Source organism: Mycteria americana, chromosome 4 (assembly GCF_035582795.1).
Source record: "Mycteria americana isolate JAX WOST 10 ecotype Jacksonville Zoo and Gardens chromosome 4, USCA_MyAme_1.0, whole genome shotgun sequence".
NCBI classification, from domain to species: domain Eukaryota; kingdom Metazoa; phylum Chordata; class Aves; order Ciconiiformes; family Ciconiidae; genus Mycteria; species Mycteria americana.
In genome coordinates, this window is record NC_134368.1 from 62106249 (window position 1) to 62122280 (window position 16032).

At 41.7% G+C, this 16032-nt stretch overlaps 1 protein-coding gene across 9 annotated transcripts in view; it reads left to right on the top strand.

Annotated features, from left to right (window-relative positions):
• EPHA5 (EPH receptor A5) overlaps positions 1-16032 on the top strand; it is a 216182-nt gene that overhangs the window by 25047 nt on the left and 175103 nt on the right. The window lies entirely within an intron of this gene.

Sequence of the window (16032 nt, forward strand, 5' to 3'; positions counted from 1 at the left end):
ATCAGTGATGTAGTAGTGGTTTAGAGTTAGGAGTGAATGACACTTGCATGTTACAGTTTGATCCTCACCTACCCCTGTATGATCTTAGTGATCTTAGTAAGGAATAATCCATGGTCGAGTTGCCAGATAGCTGCAGGGGGACAGCGTCAGGCCCTGGGGGTTGGTAGGAAGCAAGGCCCCCCCAAGAAGAGCGGGGGCTGTGCATCAGCATGTTGATGAAGGAGGAGGACAAGGAATTGCCTGCTGAGCTGGGCACCTCTGGGGCAGCTCCCACGAGAGGGGTGGTGATGGTGAGGAGTGGAGGTGGCTGGTGGCTTTCTAAAAACTGCATCTGTCAGACCAGGCTGAAACACCCCCAGCAGAGCCCTTGATTTGCCTCCTTTTGCTGCTTTCCAAGAAGGAAAGTGTTATTAGATACCTTGTTCTCGCCAAAATGCTCTGATAAGCATTTAACTTGTGTATTCTTGCTTATTTCTCTTTTGTGTTCATTACTCCAGCAAGTATCAGGCCACTGCTTTGATTATATTAAATTCTTGATTTAACAAAATGAACAGTTGACAGTTAAATGAACAGAAAAAAAAAATTATTCTATTTTAAGCAGATGTGTTTAAATTGTTAGAAAAGTTTTATCCATTCCTAAAGCCGGGTTTCACTTTAAGACAGTGCATCTTATTGACTTTGGTGTATATGAACTACCTATATATTGAAACACAGAAAATAGTGTCCTGTAGGTCTGTTACTGTGCTGAAATAAGATAAGCCAGAAGCTTGTAAAGATGTGTGCTTTCTGTGGATAATTACCCTCCTTGGGATGCTTTCTTGCAGTATCAAAGATGAGAACTTTTGGCTCTGAAGGGGGGGGGAAGGACTGAGCCTTTATGATGCAAAAAATTCTCATTTGACTTCGGCAAAAATATTTTGAGGCAAGTGACCTGGCCCTTGTCTTCAAAGGTCTTCCTATAACAGCAATGATTCTTCCCATAATATTGACAGTCCATAGTGCTGTGCAGAAGATGCAGTTGGCAGGAGAAGATAGCATAGAGTATTTCTTGATGTGATTTGAGATGTTGGTGTACACCATTAATCCATTTGCAGTTCTGTTCTGGTTGTGAGGAAGAGCTGCGGGCTTGGTGTTATTCTCGTTCAAGTCAGCCCCTCCCCTTCCTTGCCTTTGGCTGTGAGCTAGACCAAGAACTGGTGAGGGCAGGGTGAGAGAGGAGGTGATGACAGGACTTTGCAATTTAAATATCTGCTTATTGAAAGTGATCTTTCAGAATTAATTGATTTTTTAGGTGTTTGAGTTTCTCTGTGATGCAGATGTGCTGCTTGTAGGGAGCAGTCCTGCTGGGATGATATCCCCAAGACCCAACTGTACCCAGCAAATACCAAGTGGGGTGGGAAAATTGGCTGTTTCTGAAAAGGAGGACTTGCTATTTTTTCTTCCAGCCATTTAGGAAAACTAGCACCTTCTGCCTGTGCTGGCAGCCTTTTTCATTGGGACCTCAATTTTTTTGTTTTGTTTTCTTTTCTTTTTTTTGGAGTTTGTCTTTGCATATTCAGCCTGCAAACTCCAGTTACAGAACTGATGTTGTGATTCTCTGGTCATTCCTGAAGTTTGTCACTTGCAGTTGAGGGCCATCAAAATAACTTCTGCTCTCTATGATGTCTGCTCAGCATTGCTTACTCCTGGTTCAGTCAAGAGTAAAGGATAGCAAAAATGTGACCTGTTCAGAAACCTTGGGGGTGCTCAGTTTTGTTTTATTTTAGCTTTATTTTCTTCAAAAATTGGGAATATTCACACTTGAGAACTTTGCTTTGGTTTCAAACCTCCAAACTGTTTGACTGGGCAGCTGTTGGAGCTCCTTAAAAAGATAATTTTAAGTGCTGTTACAAATTGTAGGGCATGTGCTGACTGTTTTAGTTGATTGCAATGCAAATGTATAGTAAGCCTGTAAATCATAGCCAGTGTTGTGATTACAAATCATTATAATAATGTAAGATTATTCAGTTTGTCGCAAATCCTTCTAGACTACACAATTAAAGTTGTAGCCACAAGTATAATCCTGTGAGATAGTCACTTCATTACACAATCTCCTTCTGGTTTACGGTTTGCTTTATTTTGATGCCAGATTGAATAACTGAATGTTCCTGTGTAGTTAACTTCAGTGGCAGCATATCTGCTTTTTGCGTCACTGCTAATTCTGGAGTTTATTTTACATCCTTAAAAATATGGATATTGATTAATACAATAGCGGGGTAAAGCCCTGATGATTTCAGTTCTAGTGCTGGGAAAAATCAACCTAAAAATGATGAAGCTTTAGAAAAGAATTGCTAGTTATGTCAATCACTATAGATGTCTTGCCATATGATCAGAAAATAAATGAGTTGTGGTCATTGATAGGTGGTGTTAGGTGATGGGGTAGGTGACTGCAAGCAGGTTGGTGCCTCCATGCAAAAGCAGTGGCTGCAGCCGCTCTGCTGCAGAATTACAGCGAGGCAGAATACAGCTGCTGAACAGGAATGAAATGAATAGTTGACTTTGGAAACAGATTTCAGACCAGATCAGACCTTTTCGCACAGTTTCAGATATCCATCTCCTTTCTTGTGTGGTACTTGTTGTCTTTGCCTATGTTGGGTGTCATGATGCTTCCAGTGCAAAGGAAACCGCAGTGGGCTAAGGAGCAACTTGTGCCCGTTGGCCAGAGCCCAATGACTCAGTGTGTCAGAGTAATTCTGATAAATACCCAGACTGAGATAATCAAAACCCGTCAGGGGATTTGGTTGTTGTCCTACTTATTAATTTTAATGATAATTGAATATCTGTGCTGATTACGCAGGCTGTAAGCTCAACTTCCCAAGCCCTGTATATTCAATTTCAAAATGCTGCTTATTCAGAGTCTGATATATTTAACTCCGAGGGGTGGTCTTGATGTGGACAGGCTGTACAGATAGGCAGGAGCTACTACGTCCTTTGGAGTCACAATAACTAAGTCTGGCAGAGCCTGTTTCTCAGAGCCGTATAAGTGTATTGAACTGGCAAATGTCTTTAGCCCCAGGGGATTTGGTTATGATGCTGCCTGTATAATTTTTGTAAAAGGCTTTTGCTGTGAAGGTGCTGGAGAGAAAGCAGGGAATCTTAAGCAGCCCTTGCTCAGTGTTCGCAAAACTATTTTGTTTGATGCCACCAGCCCGGGTAAACCTTTTGGACTCCTCTCTTCCCTGCCCCTTTTGAGCACAGCCATACTCCTGAGGTTTTCTTCTTGCAGGGTTAGCTCCTCCAGTGTTAACCTGGGGTGTTTTCTCCCAGCACTGCTGTTTGCAGAAGCTGACCTCGCTGAAGCTGGATGTGCAGAAGTCCCTGTGCATCTCTCCAGGTGTTGCAGAGGGTCTTTGGCAGAAGCCAGAATCTGTGTTGAGCTTTTTTGTATGAGAGGGTCTTTTCCCAGATGAATTCCCTGGTGCATCCGTCCCTGCTGAAAGACCACATAGTGTCCCCATTGACCAAGGATAAAGCAAGCAACTGAGACCCAAAATGGGTGCTAGTGTCATAGGTGTCCTGTTTTCTTGAACTGGGAATGAGCCTAACTTAGCAGAGTCTTGATTGTTACCCTTAAAAAAAAGACTGTCCCTTTCCTTTTTTCTAACCTTTGTTTCGTCTGTTCAAAAATAAAGCAGGAAAGAGAGAAAATAGTGAAAACAATTTTTTTCACACACAATGCTGTGACCAAAGTTATTACTTGGCAAATTTCCTTTCTTCCCTGCTCTGCACAGTTTTAAATCTGAGAACTGAACTAGTTTTCTCCCATATTACAGTAAATACATAAGTAATCAAAATGATATTAAGAAAGAAAGTTGGGCAACTCCCCGCTGTTCAAATACTATAATTGCAAATCATTGACATTCTAGACATGCTGTTTCTTACTGAGTTATGGTTTCCTTGTTTGTGGAGTAAAATCCATTGAAAAAAAGCACAATATTATACTATTTGCTGCCTCTCGTTATTTAAAAATAAGAGCAGATTTGTGAATGTGTGAGCTGAAGGTAATGGTGTTGTAGCTTCATAGGATTTAAGGCCAGTGGGGCTGTTAACATTATGTAGTTGAATCTGCTGAGCTTTGTACAGTGTAGAAACTTGTTTGGGGGTCCTTGCAGCAGGTCTGTAACCTTGATTTGACCTACAGTGCATCTTCCGGAGAGGGATTTCTTCTTTTTAGGCTTCCTCTTATGGTGAGTCCACCATATCCCTTTGTAGCTTGTGCCAACAGCAAGCTGCCTTTGTTGCAAGACAAACTAATCTTTCTAGCCTGGATTTGTCAAACTTCAGTTTTCCGTCAATAGATCTTGCTATGCATCTTCTTGCTAACTTTACAGGTATGTACTAGTCATCTCTCTCTCTCCTCCCCACACCCCATTTCAGGCAAATAGAGGCCACAAGCAAATTAGCCACATCCCAGCCTTCTCTTAAAATTTTTTTTACAGGCTTGTGTGCTGTAAAGTAGTTTTTTTGATCTGTTGAGTAGCTGTGGACTCTCCTTTCTGGGATCTTTACAATTTGTCCTAGCCAAAGTGTTGCCATTTGAAATGAAAGTGGCTTTCCGGAAGTGGTCTTAGTAAAAGTGTTGCATTATTTTTTTGTTTACTCTGAGGCCAATGGATCATGAGGAGAAGAAAATCATCCTTGTGCTGGAAGCCATGTAGAAGTGAAGGGGGAATATTAGCGGCTGCTCAGCTGGATGCTGTGGCAGGGAAGAGTTGGGGTACAGTGCCAGATGTATCTATGACCTGAAACTGTGTGCTAGAGCTGTGCTGAAGCTTCTGCCATCAGTTGACCTGGGTGCTTGGTTATTTGGTAAGGGGAGTCCATGGGAGATGGACGTGCTACTACATGAGTGCATCATGTGCATAGTTTCTGTTGCGAAGACAGGTTCCTGTTACAGGAGAAGATATAACCCTGCAGCCTCCTAACACCCTAGGAAATGTAGAATTCAGTGCTGGCTCAGCATCAGCTTTAGTGCAAGTAAAGGCTTCAGGTCTGCAAAGCCAAATACCTTGCAGCATCTCAGGACTCTGCATCCCCGAGTGGAGGAGACTGCACTGAAATCACCTGTGTGCTTGGATGGCCTGTCTCTGACTGCTTCAGTCCACACAAATATGAAAATTCCCCTTTGGTGTGTATGAGTGGTAGAATTCTTTAGGTCTGGTCCTATGTGACTGACACCTAAGGCTAGTGGAAACTATGGAGATGCAACAACAGGTTTGTGTCCCTCCTGTAAATGGCTTATTCCTTTACTTAGTATGAAATTTCTTTCACTGCTTACTGTTTTAAGTTTCTTTGTGTACAATAATTTATGAATGAGAGCACACATTAGAAAGCTTTATGTATTATGCACTATGGAGGCAACTTTTCAACATCAGAGTGCCATTTCTTCAGCTGTCTAACTTCCAGTGCGTATGTGTTTTGGTAAGAAGAATGATGTCAATTAACCATATAACCTGTAGAAGTGCTGTTTCCTATGCTAATTAGTTCTTCCTCTGAGAATTGTACTTTTAATTTGTTTTTTAAAGTGCATTCATTCATCCTTTTCCTTTCAAACTTCAACGCTTTGTGAAACACACATCCAGTTTCACTGAAAGAGTCTGAAGCTGAAGAGACAAAGATTGAAAGGGGTTTGATTTCATGGTTTAACTGCTAAATAATGATGAAAGGGGGTTTGTAATTTCATGTTTGTGTGAAGTGGTCAATCAGTCCATTTTGTAGAATGAGTGTAAGGCCTAGAATAGGGGTGGATAAATAATCATCTGTAGTTTCTGTGCTGAGTAGTGTCTTTCCTCCTGGGGACTCCTGAAGATTATTTAAAACTTTTCGTACCAGAAATTCAGGCCACAGATGAGGATTATCTTGCCTAGCAGTAAAATGCTGTTGCTGCAATCGGCTGTGTTGTGTCCATAAGCTGCACAAAACTGAGAGAAGCTTGCATTCAGTGATGGGCCTGCTGTGAAAGCATCTCTTCCATATGCAAGTCCAAGGGACGTCCTTGCTCCTGGTTTTCTGACTGGCCCTGGGCTGCTTTACTAGCCATGGCATGTTGATGTTCAGTTGGTTCCTTAGTGGTTGTCAGATGCTGGAAGAGAGCGTGGAGTAGCAGGAGGTTGCAGTCGAGGAAAAATAGCCTATGAAGTATAAAACCTCTCCAGAAATGTGTCTTTTCTGAGACAGTTAGGATATAGGACATCCATCATAAACAAATGAGCACATCCATGTTTCTTCAATTCCAGATTTAAAGAAACATCAAGGTCCAGGTTGCATCTCTGTCCGACAGATTTACATCCTTGTAATTCTGGTGCCGTATTTAAATAGTAACATAAGCCTGATGCAGTGGGAATTAAATCCCATAGAATAAAAAGTAACTAGAAGTTGCATTATGTTGTGGAATAAGCATAACAAGCATCCACATGTATAATTTATTACCTATAGTGGGTAAGTACTTAACAACAGTCATAATAAACTCATTCTGTTCATTCATTTTTAGATCTTAGCATACTGATTCAGGCCTTAACTGAAAGTGAATATACAATCAATGTGAGGCCTTTTATGCTGGTTTAATAATGTAGGCCTGCCGAGGATCTTTTAATTAATAATTATTCTTTGTTCAATCAGGATAGATTGCTCGCTATAAGGATTGCAGGCAAGAACATGCAAAATCCTCCCTGAACTGATCATGTTTTAGCTGCTTACTGTAATCCTGCGTAAGTGATAGTCTTTGTCGCACAAAGCAGCAAGAGCAACCCAAAAACCAAGAAAAAATTGTAGTCAGATATTAAAAATGTAATGCCTAATTCTGAGGTGATCAAAGAAAAGCATGCGAAGACCCAATTTGGTGGTGCAGTGAACAAAGTTACAGCTGTCTGACAAATGGGAAAAGTGGATTTTCGACAGGGTTCAGCTTCAACAGCTTTGTGTTTGGTGACAGTTGTAAGGTGCTCAGCATGCAGGGAATCGGAAAATCTGGGTTTCAGTTTTCTTACTGGTAACCTCATGTATTCAAGAGGTGGCAAATGGAGCTGTTAGGAGGAGGTGCAATAAATTGCATGGTGTATGTGCCTGCTGTGCACGCCAGTTCCCATAAGAGGGTCTGCACAGGCAGAGCAGCCTTCTTATTTCTTCTGAGTGTATTGGAAATGCAAAAAATCTGTTTGGCATGGGGGCTGCTGCTGGTAGCATTGCACAAGGCTGACTTTGGATGGCCCCTGCTGCCACGGCATGTCATTAATGCAGCTCATGGCGGCTGGACTGAGAGGACTTCAGTGTTTATTAGGGGAATATAATCATTTAAGCCTGAATAAGCTTCAAAGCTCTAATGTGGCTGTTTGGCCAACAGAAATGAGATGTAAATTTGTGCTGAATAGCCACTGATTACAGAAGGATGATTAATGCAAGATTTAAAATTGATTTATGGGTGCAGTTGTCAAGGCCTAAACCATGAATGTAATATTATCTCTGTGAAAAGCTTTGGGTAGATTAGAGACCAGGGAGCAGGGGCAAAATAATGCATTTGCTGGAGGGTCTGATATGCTGTATGGACCATCTATAATCTAGTCAAATTTGGTATATGCCTAAGACTTTAGGCTTTGCCAGCGCAGCACATGGATAATTGTATCACTTTGCCTGAAATATTAGAAAACGGAGAAGTTTAATCTGTTTTATTTTCATTACATGCACTTTTTGATCAAGTATTTTTTCTCTTACTGGAAACTCTTAAAAAATGTGTCCTCACTTTCGGGAAATTATGGATAGTTGATGACAATGATAAAGATTAAGGATTTAGTTTAGTTTTTGTGAATTTTCACTGTTGTGGGCATTAAAAATAAGCCAAATGCTTTGTGTTATTCCAATTGTAGTAAACAGTTAGAAGCCCCAAATAAATTTTGATTTATTTAAATATTAGGACAACATGAAAGTAACAAGGAAAACTTCCTTTCTTGCTGCTTTTGAAAATTGTTCAGTGAACTGCTTGGTATCATCAGACGATGAGTAATGTGAACAGTATCCCAAAAGCTTTGAAAATCCAAGCATTTGGTTATAAACCTAAAATGTATGTCATACTGTGAGTCCTTCTGAAAATCTGGCTCTGTCAGTCTTCCAGTGTTAAACCATGTGGTGTCAACACTGTTTGTTATGGCATTTGTAAAATTGTTCTGCAATGAGTGTTACGTTAAGCAGTGCAAAATGATTTAATGGTATTGTGTTTCTTCATTGCCTCTTTCATGCTCATCTCCGTTGTCTTACCCTCAATTGCTGGACTGTGGTATGAAATGGATGTTTTAATTCAGATGTACAGAGAATTTCAAACCTTTAAAAAGAAAAAGAACTAAAATTGTGTGTGGGGAGGCGGGGTTTGCACATAACACATTGCTTTGTTCTGGCAAGGAGTCAGAGCAGTCTCCGATTAGGCATGCTGGAGAGGGGCTGATGCTCCTTTTCATTTCAGTTGCGCTAACCTCCAGCTGGGTTCTCCTTCCATTTGGATTCTGGTCCTGACATCTTTCATTGATCATGCAAATGATCAAAGTCTGAGAAAAACTTCTGTCCCATTTTCCTTTTTTTCCATTGCATCTTGGTGTGCAGCACTGAACAGTCTAGGTGACTTTGTCCTGGTGTTTCTTCAGTTTTCAACAGCTTGAATTTTGCAGGTCTCTGAACAGATAATAAAACATCATAAGCGTGTACTGCAAATAATTTTTAAGGTTTTAATTGCTCTTCTTTCTTACAGGCTTGCTTGGATGGGACTTGGTTTAGCAAATTACTGCTTGCATTTTGAGATGCTATCTCAGCTTTACAGATATCTGCATTGTTTCTTGTCAGTAGTGCAGAGCAATCCAGGAATTGTCAAAACTTTTGTATTATATTACACTAAGGGAGTTTTACTGAGAAGTCTCCTGCACAGCCTGCTGCAGAAATAGCAGGCGTGGCAGCAAACTTTACATGCATATTACAAATATAAAAGAATATTGAAGAATTGTTCAAGTAGCAAATTCAAATGTTTAAACAATAGGAGCTGATGATTATGAGGTTTTCCATGTAACTTCAAGTGACTTCTGATATGTCTTCACATCTAGCGCTTCTTGAGAGGAGCAGTCATGCTTAGTCTCACAGTTTCAGTGTGGGTCTTTCCTGTTTGGTGTTTTCTCTCAGCTCTGAGCAGTGTGACTGTGTGAGAACCTTACTTGGCATTACTTAGTGGAGGAAGAGGATTTCTAGCAGTCCTGATTGTGCACAGGACTTTGAAAGCTTGATGCGGGTGGAATTAAAAAGATCCAAAGCCCTGTAAGATACAGAAGTATCCATGCTTAAGGATACTTATGCTTAAGTTCTCACTTCTAAAAATTCCATTTTTTTAAAGCCAATTGCTGCTGCTGAGTTGTTCTGAGCATTGGAGGTGCAATTGGCAGCAGTGGTGTTGGGGTGGAGCATGATGGTGCCGTGAACATTCACCAAACTCATTTCCGGTGTAGTTCTGTTTTATAGTGGAGATGAAACATTAATCATTCCCCCATTTTCGCTAATCCCTCTCCTGCCCTCTGTCACAGTGCAAAGCAGTTCATAAAACCTTGGCATTGAGTGAAATTGAGCCTCGTTGAATCTTGATGCAGTGGTGAGTAGCCTTTAACATGGAGTAAGGCCCTTTTTCTCCTCTTAACATCTTCGCTGCTCACATGTTGAAAGAGGTCGTTCAGAAGCACGTGTCTGGCTGTTCCTTTAATGTTGCTGCAGTGAGACAAGGGTTTTTTTGGGGAGGGGGTGGTAATGGAAGTGACTTTAAGTGTGCTTTCTGCCAGGCAAGTATTGCATGTGAGATAGCAAGGGATATGTGAGCGTTTGGTTAATACGGAGATGGAGAAAAAAGTTCACTAGCCAGGTGTGGCATGTCTCAAAAAGATGCTTTAAACTTCCAGTTCATACCTCTTTGCAATTTACTTCCCCCACTTATGTTTTAGTTTATGAAAAATGATCCTTAGCTTCTGGCTGGGAAATCTCCTGTAATGAGTGAGGAAACTCACGTTTACTTCAGGTAATTAACTTCAGGATTTTCTGAGGCTGTGTGTTAACTGGACTGTGCAGCTTAGTGGCCAGAGTAGAGTGGTATTACAAGAAACATCAGAAAACTTCAATCCAGTAGTAAAATGAGAAGTGTAGCCCAAAAGCTGTGGTATTCTTATTTGGTTGTTTTTTTTTTTTTTTATTTTCCTAGTTGGACAAATTGAGGGGAATGTGCCAAACCACCAGAAAATGTTAAGTTTCTTCTATGGAAACTGAGCTTTTTAAATTAATTCCATTAGACCAGATTTCTGCCGGAGTAGGGAGATTAATCAGATCCTCTCTATCCTCTGTGTCTGTAATCCATTATGTTTTTTGCTTGACTAGTAACTGCTGTCAGTAGGAATATATGTCTGTATGTATAAATGTCTCGGTTGTAAAATTGCCATCCAAATGAGGCTTGAGCCTCGACTCGGGCGAGTATCAGATGTGTGGCAATGGTAAGATCCTGGGTGGTTACAACTGCTTCTGATATTTAAAGGTTTTAATAAACACTGGGCCGAATGTTCTTTCTATTGAACTCACTGCAGTTTCCTTTTGACACTGGCTCCTGCCCTTAAAATGAGCTCCAAACCCCCCCAAAACAGGCTGAGGCTGTATGGAAATCTCTTCACCTTTTGCATTATAAAAATGGATGTTGGTATTGGAAAAGAAAAGTTTGTACAAGTCGTAAGGGTGGTTTTTTTTGTTTTGGTAGCTGAAATTTAAAAAAAAAAAAGTGTGTTTGAGGTTGAAAGAAATAGTTTGGGTTACTCTAGAACAGTTTTTATAATTTTTTTTTTTCCTGCCCTCTTTTGTTTAAATTCAGGAAGAGAAGATGGTAAACACATGGTTTGGGAGGTTGTCAAAATCAGTGTTTTCCCCTTTACTGATTTGATTTTTTTTTTTTTTTGGTCCCCTCCCCTCTTTTCCTAACTTGACCCAAGTACGTGAATTGCTTTGGTTTCCTGATTGATTATTTTCATTTCAAGTTTGTGATTTACTGGAAAAAGTCACGTGGCTGTGGTTGGTGTCCTTCCACGTCTGGTTGGTGCAGGGCAGGAGGGGAGATGCCGTGGGGCTGTCCCAGTGAGCAAACATCCTGCCCCGAAGTAGAATTTGAACTTTAAGCCTGAGTTGTCACACTGGCACAAATACTTAAAAAATTGTTGTCAAAGAGCTCTGTTTAAAACAGGATCCAGTGATCTGGCAGTGATGGAAGAGAGCTGGGCAAAGCCATTTGGCCTTGTATTCTGTCTGGAGGTGGCATGTAGTGGGCACCATTTATCCTGTAGATCTTGAGCTACTTGCCATGTCTCTGCTCTGTTCCTGGTACTGCTCCTCCATTGGGAAGAGCAGACTTGCAAACTTGAAGCATTGTGTCAGGTTACTGCATTTTTCTTCTGTTTGAGAGTGGTTTGGGTCATTGTCCCTTCCTGTGAGAGGGGACCAGGCTTCCCAAGTACTCCATCAGGTGCTGGTGGACTCTGCCACCATCGGTAGGTCATATAGGTTATACATATGCATATAGGTTATACGTATATCTCTCGCCAATGCCAGCGTTCAAAACAGGAACTGTTTTGCTCCTGCCAAACCTGAGGTCAGCATTACTTTAGAGGGGCTACAAATAAGGTGACTTTGGGGTACTTTATATTTTGCATTCCTGTTCTTTGAGCAAGCAAAACCCTTTTTCTTTTAATGAAGATGGAAACACTGCCAGCAAAAGCAAAGACTCTCCTTTAATCATATGGCTCCAGAGCTGAAAATCTGAGCAGTGCTGTGCATTGCAGGGCGTGTTGATAAAACTGGCAATATTGGTGGCAGGCTTTGAAGTAGTTCAGTTTTGGGACTGGCGTGTCTTTAAGTGGTATTTTGCAACAGGCAAGATAGTGACACAGTCAGCCTTAATTTACAGCTAGCGCAGCCCTGCAAAACTTCCTGCAGTGCAGAAAAAGATGTGTAGTGCTCTGCCTGGCTTTCACAAGAGATTTAGCCTTACATGACCTCACTGAAGTCACTGAAACTGCGCAGAGGAGAGCCTGCTTCTTATTTACTTTAACTTTGTAAAGGGATAGCAGGTGGAAAGCCGGCAGGCAGCTAAAAAAAAAAAAGTTTTTGGGTCTTGTGATGGGAGGAGAGCAGCAAAGGGAGGGAAGGAGCAGGTTGTGAGATAAAGTTGAGTAGCGGGAGGGAACCTGTGTGTGGGAGCTGAGCTGGAGGCTATTGATTGGCAGCCAGGTCTTAACATCAGTTGCATAAAAGGAAATCAAAGAGACTGCCCAAATATTACCAGGATGAAAGGCATGGATAAATAGCACAGAGCTGAACGCTGGGCTGGTCTGCCCTTCTGGAAGGGCGGCAGGTCTCCCCTTTTAACTTGCCATAGGGATTGCATTGCCCCACTCTGCGCTCTCCTCTGCGCCAGTGTGTGCTCGTGCTGGGTTTGACAGCAGGATTTTGGGGTAAAATTACTGTCCTCTGTGGGCAAAGCGCGTGGAGTGTCTCAGATGCTTCTACACATTCAAAGTCTGGGATCTGAGATCTGTACCAGGCTTGCTTTTCTCCAAAAGAATAAAAGGTGAAAATGCATAAGTCCTTTTCCAATTTTATGTCTTGGTGTCAGCAGATACCTGAATTAACATGCATATGTTGCAGAGCTCCACATAGTGGGGTGGAAAATGAAATGGGAGAGGATGAGGCTTCTTTTACCAGGGAGCCTGTGAAATAGGTAGTGGCGACAGAGGCAGGTTGCACAGTCCTCGGAGGGAGGGAGTACTGCTGGGAAGGTTCCAGGTAAGTCTTAAGAACCCCTTTGCTGAATGCTCTTAAGCTCCCTTTCCCTCTTAAGGCTCCTAGGATTTTGCTAGATGCCTAATTTCTCTTTCAGCAGTGCTAGGATGTGTGGAATTAGGAAAGAGGCTTGAAACTTCCACACCGCCTTTAGTGGCTGCTAAAGAGAGTGAGTTACTGAAGACCAGTAACAAAAATTCTCCTTACAAAAAAAAAAAAAAAAAAACCCAACAAAAAACAAAAAACAAAACAAACCCAAACAAAAAACAAACCAAAAAAAAACCCAAAAAACCAAAACCAAAAAATAAACAAAAGCTCTGAAATTTTCATCCCTGCTGTCAGTATTTGTTTTTGGGGCAGCAGCCGTTTGCTGTGCTGCAGTACCAAATTGCAGTCCTGGAATCCCAGAGACTAGAAACAAGCCTGGGTAGCAGACAGCTGGTGAATGTGTTTTAAAATTGTCCGTTTAACCCAAGGCTGCTCCACTGAATGCTTTTTTAGCTGTTATATTTTTAGTTAGATGTGTGATATCTTTGGTCTTTCCATAGGCAGACAGCCTGCATGAATTGCATGCTTCCTATTGATGGAGCTGAGTGCAGTCTTGAGCTTCTGTTAACTCGCCAGCAGTAGTGTGCTAGAAAATTCTGTTTCAGAAATAGGTCTTCTATAAATGATTTAACATCAGGCCATTGAAATGCATTTGTGTTTTCCTTCTTAGGGCTATTAAACATGTAGAGAAAACATTTAGCACCAAATTAATGGTTGCATTTTTGTTTTAATCCTGCAGATGGGGTTGATTTATACCTCAAAAATATGTGCTGCAGAGAGGAATTATAATATTACACAATTTTTTAGTTGTACTTAATTTTTTTAATGCCAATATTTTCAGCTAGATGCTGTCTCTTTAATGTGGTGAGTTTTCTTTTTCATTAACTGTAAGGCGCTGCATTTCATCCTCTAGTTTGTATTCCTTTGTCGGTTGAAATACTTGTCTGAGGTCTATAGTGATTGGGAAGCTGGGACCAGGCGGAAGGTGCAGGGGCTCTTACCCCCATCCCCTTCTCGTGGAGGGATGTAGAAGCAGAAGGGCGGCAGGCTGCCTGCGGTCCCTGGGGGGAGGCAGACCCGGCCGAAGAGACAGAAATGGTACTCTCCTACATGCAGATAGGAGAGAAGATGGGATTAAATGACAGAGAAGAGATTTTGCACAATAGTGGCTGCTCTGATAAAATCTGGTTGGCTTTCCCTTGAGGATTATACAGAGATAAGCAGCCTTAGCTCGTTAGCACCTCCCTTTCCTCTTGCTTTCTGATGATTGCTTTAGGTTTGGTGGCAGGTGATGGTGGCAGGACTTGCTCTGATCCGGGGTGCGGTGCTGGAAATGCAGCACATCCTGAAGCCTGAGATGTTAGGTCATGTGCCATTTCTTGCAGCTGAGATTACTCTAGCTCAGTCGATGTGTTTATGCTTGGACCTTCCTCCTCACGGTGTTTAAGTGCTCTCAGTGCGTGAAAGCAACCATTAGAATCATGATTTAGTTTTTGAACAAATGAGCTTTCTTATACTCATTCCCACTAACACAAATCCTGGAGCAGCAATGGAAATGAGGTTAATTTTGTAAGTCTGGAGAATGTGATGACTGGGTCTTTGAAAATTGATCTGGCAAGTATTAAAAAAGAGAAGTGATGTTTTTTGATATTGCCTTCAAATTAGGTCACTAGTGGTATTACTGCAACATCACAGTCACTGCAAATGTCAGTTCTCTCAAAGAAATACACATTAGATGCTCCCTAAATGTATGGAGTTGCACTGTGTACCTTGTGGCCATCCATACACATTCCCACTTGCTAAAACTGGTCTGAGCAATTTCCAGCCCTGAAATGCTTTTCACCACCACGTGCTGGAGGCTGACACTTCTCCATATCTGCTGGTTGATGTGTGTGATTGTTTGAGTGATCCTCTGACCTTCAGCCAGAAAAGCAAAGGTTTAAAGTCATTAAGGTCTTTCCCGGGCTATATTGGGATGTGCTCACCTGTCCCTTGGGCTGATTCGGCAGGGACCTCTGCAGGGTCGAGGGGAGTGGAGTGATACCCTCCCTTTTCATCAAATGGAGAATTAACACTGTGATAAAAATAAGACTTCGCATTTATATAGTATCATGTTAAATGAATCCACTTGGAAGCATATATGTACAGCATATTTAGCACTTAAATTAACCACAGTAGTTGAAGAACGGTGCTTTTCTGCTTTTTAATTTCATGTATCTAACCCACCCTATTTCCTGGAACATAGGGAAGCTAGCTGCAGATTTGTGCTATCTTACGTACTTTTCCTGTGTGTCTTCTCAATGGCTCTACTCTTCGTAATTGTTAATTGCCTCTCCTCAAAGTTAGGCATGAATCCTGCACAGAGCTGCTTAGCTTTCGCTGCAGGCATATCTTCAGCTAACTCTGTGGCACTACCAGGAAGGGCAAAGTGACAAGTACATGTTAATCGTGGTAGGGTCATGGCCTGTTTAAGCCCAGGGATATAAAAAGGGTTTAGAAATGAAAATACTGCTTAGCCTCACAAAAATGCCCACAGGTTAGGTTCCTCACTTGGAAGACTGGTGGTACATGTGAGCTCTGAGCATCGCAGTGGGCATTTCTTGCTGAAACTGCAGAAGTCCTCACTTTCATGTCGCAGGTCAGGGAGGAGAGGAAATTATTTTCTGCTGGTGGTATTTATAACTCATTTTGGACTGTAGCATCAGGTTATGTTTTCATGCCATTTGTTGCTGCCATTTTAATTTAAAATTTAAGAACAGCATTTCCCTTAAAAAAAAAACTTCATTGTTATGTTGGCTCTGAGGGTGGTGTTAGCTCTGCAGTAATGGCATCTGGGTTGAAAAGGCTCTCAACTTCATCTCAGGCTGTATTGCCAATGAAAAAAATTGGCCTTTGGCCTTAGAAGATACACAGCTTGGAATATAGCTATTACCTTGTACTGGAGCACTTTTAAATTATGCTCTCTGTGTTTGCTTTGTGCTGCATCCGCAGCTGTGACTGGATGCGGGCAATGGTGAGCAGAAGATGGAAGAGGCTTTGGGAATTATGCCCTTGCAGATGAGCGGGTCAAAAGTAGAATGGAACAAAACTGAAACCATCACTGGTTCTCCAGAGTTCCTT